Here is a 12,101-nt window from a genome sequence, read left to right as displayed (position 1 = left end):
CAGCCAGACTGTGGCCCTCTGGCTGATTCTTGTTTATACTTTCAATATGCAGCTTCAGAAGAGCCTCCTGTCTTTCTGTCTAAACCTTTCGAGGCCACATCCTATGATCTGTGCATTTAAATTAGCTTTACTGATAGCCAAGGTGTTGAAGCTTTCCCTTGGGGTAAGTGAGAGCGGAATTTGTCTTTTTGCTTGTTAAGGAGTTAGCTGAAGCTCTGGTAACAAGATTCAGCTCTTTAGTTCCTTTAGTTCAGGGTATCAAAATAATTTGTAAAGAAATTATGTTTAACATAAAAAAAAAATGTTTAAAGGTGTTTAACATCTTTGTCAGTGACATGGACAGTGGGACTGAGTGCACCCTCAGCAAGTTTGCTGATGACACCGAGCTGTGTGGTGCGGTCGACGTGCTGGAGGGAAGGGATGCCATCCAGAGGGACCTTGACAGGCTTGAGAGGTGGGCCTGTGTGAACCTCATGAAGTTCAAGAAGGCCAAGGGCAAGGTCCTGCATGTGGGTCAGGGCAATCCCAAGCACAAATACAGGCTGGGCGATGATGGATTGAGAGCAGCCCCGTGGAGAAGGGCTTGGGCGTATTAGTGGATGAAAAACTGAATATGAGCCAGCAATGTGCGCTCACAGCCCAGAAAGCCGATCGCATTCTGGGCTGCATCAAAAGAAGTGTGGCCAGCAGGTCGAGGGAGGTGATTCTGCCCCTCTACTCTGCTCTTGTGAGACCTCACCTATTGCACTGTGTTCAGTTCTGGGGCCCCCAACATAAGAAGGACATGGACCTGTTGGAGCGGGTCCAGAGGAACGCCACGAAGATGATCAGAGGGTTGGAGCACCTCCCTTATGAGGACAGGCTGAGAAAGTTGGGGTTGTTCAGCCTGGAGAAGAGAAGGCTCAGGGGAGACAGTATTGAGGCCTTCCAGTAATTAAAGGATGCCTACAGGAAAGATGGGGAGAGACTCTGTAACAGGGACTGTAGTGATAGGATGAGGGGTAATGGTTTTAAACTGAAAGAGGGTAGATTTACATTAGATATTAGGAAAAAAGTCTTTACTGTGAGGGTGGTGAGACACTGGAACAGGTTGCCCAGAGAAGTTGTGGCTGGCCCATCCCTGGAAGTGTTCAAGGCCAGGTTGGCTGGGGCTTTGAGCAACCTGGTATAAGTGGAAGGTGTCCCTGCCCATGGCAAGGGTCTTGGAACTAGGTGATCTTTAAGGTCCCTTCCAACCCATACCATTCTATGATTCTATGATTCTAAATCACAAGCCTAATGGGCATTTGCCATGACAGAATATATGAACAATTTATTGAAGAGATGAACTTTTCAGTTACATACCTTAGCAGAAGTGGGCATTGACTCTGTCTTTGATTCCTCCCTAATTTTGTCCAGCCATGACAGCTAGACTGACTGATTTAGGGTTACTGTTTCAGGAAATCTCCATTGCTGTTCACTCCAGTGGCATGATGCAATGGGACAGTGATGGAAAGTGGAGTTTAGCATAAGAACTTTTTTTTTTTGACGTGGAATGTAGTTTTTAAACCTTATCCTGTGTCCCTGATTTGGGACTACTGATATGCTCATGTGTGTGTCCTGTTGCCTTCAGTGCGATATAAATTCTTGTTTAGGTGAAGTGGATGTTTAAGTGCTGTCATGAAACAGAACAGACCTAAACATGTGCTGAACTCTTCTGAATTGGTGCAGACTGCAATAATTGTGCTATTTTAAAACAAATTCATCAAACAAAGCCTTGATTTACTGTTTCCATGCATAACGGGGAGAGCACATCTTGCAGTCTGCACCACCTCTGGAACGGGAGTGGGGTGGATGGAGTGTAATGGCTGCACTGTCATTTTGTACATGTGGAAAGTAAGTCAGAAATTTTTTGAGAGCTTCTTCATGCTGGATTCTGGTGTGGAAATTCTCCAAGAAAGAGATATTAAAAGGAATTAAAGAAAAAATTCTGGACAAATAGCATATGTGCATTCTTTCAGAAGTATAGTTGTTGGATCTTTAGGTGAGGAACCATCTTGGAGAAGCAGAGACAATCTGTAAACTTAATTAGTCATGGCTGAAAAATGGAAACACTTTTGGCAAATTCTAGCTGTTTTCTTTCACTATTTTCAAAATGATACGTTTCAATACTGAGTCTTGAAATAACATTTTGATCTTTAAAATGGCAACAGTGATTTCCAAACCAGCTCCAGAAATCAACTGGAGAAGCTCTTTGTCCAGTATTCATTTGCTTTTATAAAAGGAAGTAAGATAAACTGAGCACTTTGTTTCAGGTTAGCCTGAAATACTGTATCTTTCCAATTTTTTTAATTTTTTCTTCAGGCAGTTGACTGAAATATTACATATTTTCACTGTCCTTCACAGGTTGTGTTTTCACAGAAAATGTTGTGCTCTTAGCTCTGGTTAGTGAGGTAGCTGTGGGGCACCAAAATCCTTGTGGTGTCCAGGCAATTTATCATTTAGCAGTGCCTTTGGGCATCTCTGCCAAACCAAACAGGACTGCAGCGAGCCCAGGAAGGTGATTGCCAGCAGTGTTTCTTGCTTTCCTAAGGAAAAGGGGGAAGACCCAATGGCGTTAGTTCAGTTCAATAAGCTATGGTGCTGGGTAAGATGCTGGACCTTGGGGAGACCTTGGCAGGGACAAGGTGGTTGTTGGTGGGTTGAATTCTCCCTGAGCAGCTAGCTGTAGAACTGTCAGTGATGGCAGAGCGTTTCAAGGGGAAATATGGGGAGAAGTTGGAGAAGGAGTTGTCATCTCCACGCCTGCATGAAGACACAGCAGTAAATGAAAGCAAGTGAAAAAGGATAAATGCAGGATGCATAAGTACCACAGGAGGGAGGATGATCGATGGGAAGGAGGAAGAAAGTACTTCTTTTGAAGAAAATTGCTGTCAGATGATTCAGGGGATGAAAGGATGTGTCTGATGTAGCTTCGGAACTGGCTGTGAGCACTGAGATGCTATGGAAACACTTGCACAGTAACGTAAGGAGGATTGGAAATAGAGTTGTTGGAGGGCCCATAGCAATCTCCAACACAGTACATGAAGGTAAGGTTGTGGGGTTAGCACTGCATGCAATGGTGAACTACTGTCTTACCTGAATAGGTGAGATAAGAGGGTCGAAATTTCTAGGAGGAAGGGAGGGTAAAAGGGATGATAGTGCCAGGAGTAAGCAATGGAGTCACTGGGTATGAGAAGAGGGCTCTATAAAGTTATTAGGCAACCAGGAATTGCAATTATTGCCTTAATTTCCCATGAAGAAGGAAAAAAAAAGAACTTTTCTACAGAGAAATTTACATCTTAAAGATCAGAAAGCATCAGGTAAAGTGACAAGTGACAGTTTCCAGAGAATTAGGTCTTGCACAGGTAATTAAAACAAGTAATAAAAGACTTGCCAGCTGCAGAAAGAATGAGAGGAAGTGGAAAGAAAAGGTGGGGCACTCTACAGAGAGAGGCAGGACTGAGATTAAAATAATGTCAGTATGGTCCTAAAAGTGATGATTGTTTTGCTGTGATTTTCAAGAGGGATAAAAATAGCTGATAGAAGGATAGTCTAGGAGGCCTGGGGCAATGGAGGTGGAAATCATTGCAACAGGGTGGGAGTAAAGTTCAGAGACTTCATGTGCATGAGTGGGAGAGAGATTAAGGAGTGAATAACAGGGATTAGGTGATCTCCACAAAATCCAAGGTACATGATTTCTGCTCAAACCATATTTCTCCGACTTCATGGGGAGTTAGAAAACATCAAATGGAAACCCATGAACACAATAAAGGGAATCAGACAAGGAGGTGCCAACATCCAGAGGTGGCTGTGGCAGTGGTTAAGTACATCTTCAACCTGAAGGACATTTGTCAGTCTTCAGGACTGCTGGCTGGGGAGGATGAGTTTACCCTGAATGAAAAGCCTTTCTGAACAAAACCCAAAATGTGTTGTTTGTAACACAGATGTTGCCAGCACCCTGCAGACTCTCTCTGAGCATCAGCTTTTGTGGAAAACAAATCCACAACTGTAACACGCATATGGAAGTTTGTTCTTCATAATCTACTGTCAGACTCTTTCAGAACATTCATGTTTGCTAAGGAAAACAGTAATTTATTTCAATTTTATGAGGCTAGTTATGCTCTTTGTGCCGTTTCGTATGTGCAAATCAATTTGACATGCTTACAGATGTTAGGCAGAATTGTATGAATGTTTGTTATGAACCAGACTGGTTCGGAGCACTTTATTAGATAGCACATGTCCCCAGACTACAATTTATCAGTCAGTACTCAACCTTCGTACCTTCAGCTGTAGTCTTATTTGTGTATGAGATTGTATGCTTTCATTCCTTAGATTTTATTGAATAATATGCAGATGATCAATTCAATTACTAAGCTGGCCTGGAAACCGCAGTTGTTCACTCTGGCTTAAAAACAGCTGCAATTCCCTAAAGCTCAGGGGTTTGTATTTTTTCTTTCTGAATATTTCAACTTGGAGGTTGGCAGTACATGAGCTCACATTCTTCTAGAATCTGGATTTTTGTTTGTTTGTTTGTTTCTGTTTTGGTTTGCTGTGATATTTTATCTGTACTATTGATACAGCATTGACAATCCATGACAAGAAATCCCTGATAATCCCAGTAAGCCAAGACAAGAGGATATTTATGTCCTTAGAAAAGTATTCTGAACAGATCCTAAGGGTTTCCTGAGATTCACCTGGCAGGACGCCAGCTGCTCTGTGCCTAATGGTACAAAGGCACCATTGCCTCAAAGCAGGATTTGGTGCTAAATGGCCACAGGAAGCCATCAGATTTGCACAGTAAATTTATCAAACACCTAGCAGCTGATAACAACTAAAAGGCTAAGTTTATTCTTTTCCATCTCATTTTTTATTACCTCTCCAAAACTGAATCATGCAAACCAAACAGCTTTCGTGCTCAGTCCCTCCCAAAATGACTGGAAAGAAATGCTGATTTTTATCCAAGCAAATGCAAACACAAAGCAAAGACGAGTCCAGTGAGATGCTCGTTATGCACTATTGATTTCCACTAATTTCTGTTTAAGTGGCAGGTGTTTGTAGCCTTGCAATCGGTTCCACAGAGTCAATGGTCTGCCTTCTTTTGTAACCCAGCTTTAAAATCTGGTAGACAATTTTTAGTGTAAACATGAATGATTTCTCCCACAGACGAACTCCAGCTTTGGGCTCTTTGAAACCCTTGGCTTGGACTTTGACTTCTCCTTCTTGGTTATAGCAGAAATTCTCTCAAGTGCTCTCAGCAATATTGGAAAAACACCTGAGTATCTTGTCAGAAAGCTAATTTGGACTGTGTTGGTCACAGGCAAACAAATGCACTCAGTTGATTTAAATATGTGCCAGTCCTGCGATGAAAATGGCTGTTATGAAATATCAGTTAGCTTGCCTTCCAGATTGCAAGGAGCAGGAAGCCAAAATTTGCATGTAGCCATTAACTCATGCTTTAATGATGTGAATGCACATGAAATGTATGTTTGCCTTCCATTGACTGTGTGGTGATACCAAGCCGGTGTGTTGGTGAAGGAGGAATTCTTAAACAGTGGTTTCCATACTGACCATTGAGATCCCATAATGGATGAGGAGTCCCAAGTAGGTTGAGTTTTGACGTAAGAGGAGCAATCTGCACATGGAAGCAGAGGAGCAGCAGGTAGATAATAAGGCACTGAATGGAGAGTTAGGGAATGAGAGGGTGCACTGTGGAATACGGAGTGGTTTTGTTGTGCACTGGGCTAAACCCCAACGGGTTTCACTTAAGAGCTCTACCAGAGTCGTCATCTATCCCCTTGGACAGCTTACTCCATCCCACGGTCTCCAGTCTATAAAATAAGAACATTAATTCTTCCTGCCTCCCACTCACCATTTATATATCGTTTCTGTTTACATGGTGAGGAGTGTCTTCTGCTGCAGAGCCCAGCAGCTGAGTCCTGATCTCAGATGCTGTTTGCCCCAGAGTAGATTTTACTGTCTCTTAAAGAGAAGCCTGGGCATCTTATGTATATAGCTGGTACAAGTGACATTGTCTGTTGTCTGTAGTTTTGCATATATTCCTGTAAGTGTGTGCAAAAAGAGAGGAGCCAGAGCAGTGAGAGCAGAAGGAAGCAGCTTTATTTGAAATGGGCTATTTATACTGTCAATGAAATAGAAACATTCACATATGCAGGTATTGTATAAGTAGGTATTTACTTAACTGATGTCCTTGATTTGATGTGGGTGTTTTCAAGGAGAAGGAATGGTTGATCTGAGGCAATAACTCAGGCAGTTTGATTTCTCGGTTGTTCATAAAGGGAAATGTACTTTGTAGAAGTGAATTCCTAAGTATATGGCAAAGGAGGTTTTTAGTCTGAATCATTCCTTTGAGGGATTTTAAACATTTGCCTCCCACATGCTGCAATAATGTTCTGAAAGTGGCTTCGCTGTATGATCTGAGAAGCTGCATTCTGGCGCCTGATGGTTTATGAGAAATAAATGCAATGGAGTGGTCCCAGATCATATAAATTCAAGATTTAACAGTAACAAGCAGGGAGGGGAGGGGGAGACCTGTGTGCAGCATTAGAGCAGAAGCATCCGTCCGGGAGCGTGGGTCTCTGCAGCATTACGCTGAGCGTGGCAGAGCCCAGTCTCCTCTCCAGACCTCACATGGAGAGTACAAGTTTACAGAAAAACAAATAGTTTTACAAGTGTCTGCTCAGACACATCGCCAGCAGGCAAGAGCACTTTGGACATGCTCTGTGAGTGGAGCTTTGCCTCTTAATGACTGCGAGCATGGCCTCGGCTTTCTTCACTTCTCAATTTTTCTCCTGTGTTTATTTTAAGTAAGGGTGATTTTCACTCTCCTGTTTGCTTAGCTCCTCCTGGTACAATAAAACATTTATGATACATGGGGCAGAGACTGAGACAGCCTAGAGCAGAGCATCCCACGGTGGTGAGGACATCTTTAACACCATGAGTGCAGCAGGTGCATGAAGATCTGCTTCCAGTTGCCCTTTAATTTGGGAGGATTTTGAACCCAGGGCCACACAGCGGTCCTTCTCCTCCCAGTCCCAGTCCCAGCTGCTCTTCTTTCCAGTGGAGGTGATTCTGTGGACTGGGTGCCACACATACATCAGGCAAGCTGGTAACCAAAGGGTTTGGGAACAGGTATCGCTCCTTGCCCCCAGTCACAGTGATATTCATCCTTATTTTAGGAGGGATAAATGAGAATATAAATTGAATTTTCAATCCTCACTCACCTTAAAGTACATAATAAATTGAGCTATAAACAACATATAGAAATTGTTCTGGCTACTTCTGTGCTGAAGCGTGGCAGTTCCCCGGCAGTATACATCAGCTTGCTAGGACTGAGTCAGCAAGGGAGCAAAGATTGCCACAGCACGACACGGACAGGGTTCACAAGGCTGGCAGCTGAGCTGGGATTAATACCTGCACTCGCACGATGGGGTGTACGAGGCTGTGAGTGACAGAAGGTTTCCAGAAGCACAGGTTTATTTCTTGTCTTATGACTGGTTGCTTTTCCCAATTGCCTTTTGAGTGTGATGTTATTTTATGGCGTGGTACATCTGCCTCATATTTCAAACACGTCTCCCTGCAATGTCAAAGTCTTGCCAAATGGACTCTTAGCTGCATAAGTCTACTGTAGACAATGGAGGAGATAGTGCAAGATTCCAGGTGTTGGAAGGCCAGCTGTCCTCCCTGCATAACCCCTTGTGACAGGTAGCACTGATGGTGGGAAAAGAAGCCTTCGTCTGCATTCCTGAGTAGGAATGGAGCCCCTCCAGCATGGTGGAAATAAGACAGTATACATCTTTTTGCAGCTGTAATTTACATAGAATATTCTTGTAGGGGCCACTGTCTTCAGTATGTCTTTTGGTAGCTTAGCACCTCTGAGGTTCCTTAGTCGCGGGAATTATACAATGAGCAGCAGTACTCACTAAAAATACTATTACCCAGTGAAGTGAGGGATTAAGAGAAGAAAAATGCACTTGTGAAGAAGTAAAGCAAAGAACAGAAGCAAGGACAAACACGAGGCTTTGCATGGGAAGGGAGGGAGCATGCCAGCAAAGTTCTGACCTTACCAGGTTTTTACTCTTTGCTCAGTAGCTGAGGATAGAAATGTTCAACACATGCAAGGAATCACTAGGTTGTTCCTTGACTTCTCAACGTTTCTCTCTCCTGGGAAGGAAGATCATTAGAAATGGGATAGGTTCTTAGGCTATCAGTCTGATTCACCAAATTTTAAGTTATTTTTTGTGGTAGTAATTCTCAAGATGATTGGTTTATTTATACTACATCTTCCATAGCTCATTCTGGAGGGTGGTTGCAGCCTTCATACTCTGAAGAAATACAGTTCATGTGAGGCCATAGTATTGCACCAATCTCAGAAAACTCATCAAGAGAGCTGTGTCCCTGGAACTTGCAGTTAAATACTGGACTCTGCAAGTTACCAGCATGTGTGTGCATGCGTGCTGAGTTTGCTCTGCTTTCTCAGATCCTTTACAGGTGTGTGAGTACTGGCTGCTCATGACCTTGGAAAGTCAAGCCTGCAGGCACTAACAGACAGTACTGAAAAAGAAAAAGAGGAAGGAAATAATGATTTGACAGTCTTGACAGCAACACATCCCCTTCGGGTTTGTGTGGGGCTGAGATGATCTGTGTATGCTGGTGGTTAGAAATGCATTTGTGTTTGGATGTGCATGTAGCTATATTAAATGCACATGTATGTGATATCTATAATAAATACGCATTACACATATTCTACATGTGTAAGGAAATAGATGATTTAAGAAGACAACATTTGGCAGTGGTTCAAAAAAAAGGTGGTAGTGAAATATTTCTGATCTGGATGCAGTGATCACAGCTTTATCTGGCTGCTCACCAGCTCCTTGTAAATGCTGGTTTAAAGTGTTACTGCAGACGCATTGAGCCTGCATGAAGCGGGAGGCTCTTCCATGCCCTCTGAGCAGGAAAATGGAGAGCTTTGAAGCCTCTGGTCCGAGGAAGATACTTCAAGTTAATTTTCTGTGTAAGGAATCAGCTGCTGAGGATCTAATTTTTGTGGATAAACCCCACTAAAGAACAGGAGAAAACAGAAGATAGCTGAACTGTTCAAGTGCCCTTCATTTCTACTTTGCTAAATGAATTACTCCTGCTTACTTTTTTTTTAAACAAAGCCAGAAAAAAGATATAAAGGGATTTGTGAAGTTAGGTATCCTTTACAAAAATTCAGTGTCTCAGATCCTCCAGCTGAGGAGCAGAAAATTTATATTTAGTAGAAATCCTTTCCACTTTGGCTATGTCTATATTGCTACCAGAAACTTTTAAGTCTCTAAATCCAGCATTAACATCATAACTGCACTGATGCAGAGCTCAGCAAAACCTCTCTGGAAAGTTACTTGGGCAGCCAGCGTCCGTCAAGCCGCCGTGGTCATGGCCAGCTTGTTGGTGGTACCCCAACCATCTGGGTTAAAGCTTCCTCTGGTGGCTCAGTGAGAGCTGTGGTCTTCACTCACAAGTCCATCTATTCTTATCCAAGGAGGTCTCTCACCAGTTGACTTTTCCCAAAGAAACACTTCCAACTGCCTTGTACAGGACATTTTATAACCTTGAATATTTAATAAGAAGGGATGATTTCTAAATTCTTCAGGCTGAAGCTGGATGATGTTCTTGGTAACGGGCGATTGGACCCGTTTTGTATTTTACAGTCTTGTCACATGAAGTCATTCTGTCTTTTTGGTGTGTCCTCCACGTTTGCCTCTGCAAATATAAATGTGCCTGAACACTCCTACATGGAGAGTCCTTCCTTTGTAGGCATTAAAGGTCAGTTGTAAATGTTCTGCAGGAGTAAGGCTGTGTTACAGACCACTCCAGCATGAACAGCTTGGTCTGTGTTTAAAAAGTGACAACTGAAGCTTTAGTGGAAGAAAACAACTCGTTCCTGGGCATCTTCTGGTGAGAGAAACTGCTCAAAGTCATCTTATTTGTTTCACATCTCACCACAATTGTTCTTTCATAGCCCTTGGCTGTTATCAGTTATTCTGGATAAATGGCATTCCACATCTCTTCCAACCACCCCAAAAGATGAATCCCACTTTGTTTTACTTTATATTCAATGGTATTTTTTTTTTCTTCTTTGGCTGGGTATTTTGTGATTTATAAAAACATAGAGCCCTGGAGCAGGCCAGCATATCTTAGAGACTCATCCCTCTAAATTTTCACAAACCCACTTCAGATATCAGTAAACTGCAAGCCTTTCTTCCATGGGTATTTGCAAATATTAATGAAGTAAGTCTCACAGTCAATCGCATATGCTTGAGACATCTTAGCTTTTAAGTGGCTAGACATCTGAGCTACCGATGGATTTAAGTAAAACAGTTGGATGTGTAACCCTGGTTTGCTATCACTGCCATGTGTCTTGTCTGCAGAAGAACTCCATCTCTCTTAACCTCTTTTCAGATGGAAAAAGAGATTTTGTCCAGCAGCCAAAGGGAAATGCAAGCATCCTGGTGGAAAACAAGCTGTTTCAAAACCCTGGCTGCAAGCTACCCACACATCACGGTTGTCAGCCAGGCTGCACATGCATAGTTACAGGGAATAAAATAGAGAGGACCTTCTGTTCCTATTCAGAAAGGTCTCTACCCATTCACCTACACCAGAGGATCGTCGTCAGCTGCCAGTATTAATTTGTTCTCCTATGTAGTTTTCCAGCCAAAGGAGGGTAAAATAAGTCTAATGCTATCCAGCAGGAACACTTGCAATGCAAATGCTAGCCCATATATTACAAAGCATTAATGCGACCCACTTCTAGATTACTTGGGGTAATTTCTGATTTTATTTATTCCTCCTTTTCTTTAATTAACTTCTGGGAAGAGAAGCTGAAATATCAGTATGGGGAAAATCAAATATGAGAAACAAAGCCCATTTTTATTTTGAGACTGTGCTTCCCTTGCAATAGCAGTTTATTTAAAGAGGAGCCTGGAATAATCCAGTTTAAGCAAAGCAAAGAGCTCTACTGAAGCCAAACTGTGTGTGGGTGTGCTCTTGTCAGGGCTCCCAGAAGAGGAGGGCAGGAAAAGCTGTTAGTCAGACCTCAGATATTGCAGGAGATGTTGGTTATTCAGTAGCTGGCATTTTTCCCTGGCATACCAGTACAGAGCCACTACTCTGGTGTACTGGAAGAGGGTGCATCCCATTGGAAGAATCCTCAGATAACCTGAGGTCCTGCTCCTTTGTTATTGTAAAAGAAAATCCCAAGGACACGTGGCTGGAAGAGGTGTCCGCTGCAAGGGCCTAGGAGGTGGGTTAGGAATGAGTCTCTGCTCCTCTGCATTTTCTTGTTGTTCCACCTTGTGCTGTGTTTGCGGCAGGTCCCAGGCTGGGGTCTGGTGGTGCTGCTCTGTGCCACCTGTGAGGGATTGTGTGGTGTGGGGTGGTCCCACCTCATACCATTTGGACCCAGGCTTGTAGCCACAGCAGTCTTCAGGCATAGTTCCCGCAGAGCAACAGTCAGTATGGGTCATAGCTTATCACAACATTTGCAGAGAATTACCCACATACTCAGTTTTCTCACAGTGAATAGTCTCTTGATGCTGTGGGCTTCTCAGAGTTCAGAAAGTCAGGCATAAGCATAAATCTTTGCATTATCTCAGCTTACTTTTATAATCTGTTTAAATAATTTTTTTTTCTCAGTATATTGCTCTTTAAAAAGTTCTATGGCAACAGTGTAGCTAAGGATATGTTAAATAAAAGTAATTTAGGCATTAGAGGCAGGTGATTATGTTCCTTAGAAAAAGAATTAAATAAATTGATGATTAGCTCTTGAAACAGCAGGTGAGACTAACAAAGAGGATAAGGTGCAATTCTGTTGCCACTGGTGGATTTGAATGTGTAAGAATCATCTTTCTTTGTTATATATCCGTGGATTTGATTTTTAATTATTTGGCTTGGAGGTAATAAATGATTGTATGTTATTTATAGAAAACTGCATATTCCCAAGTTCTGCACTGTGAAATCCATATCTGTACTGGTTTGCAGTGGGCACCAGCACACTAATGATTAATTATATACAGAAATAT

The 12,101-nt window shown here is 42.6% G+C and overlaps 1 protein-coding gene across 3 annotated transcripts in view; it reads left to right on the top strand.

The window, feature by feature from the left end:
• Positions 1-12,101, top strand: part of NEURL1 (neuralized E3 ubiquitin protein ligase 1) — a 166,395-nt gene that overhangs the window by 132,472 nt on the left and 21,822 nt on the right. The window lies entirely within an intron of this gene.

This window comes from Aquila chrysaetos, chromosome 11 (genome assembly GCF_900496995.4).
Source record: "Aquila chrysaetos chrysaetos chromosome 11, bAquChr1.4, whole genome shotgun sequence".
In the NCBI taxonomy this organism is placed as follows: domain Eukaryota; kingdom Metazoa; phylum Chordata; class Aves; order Accipitriformes; family Accipitridae; genus Aquila; species Aquila chrysaetos.
The sequence above is the reverse complement of the archived record's forward strand: the minus strand, read 5'-3'. Positions and strand labels throughout refer to the sequence as shown.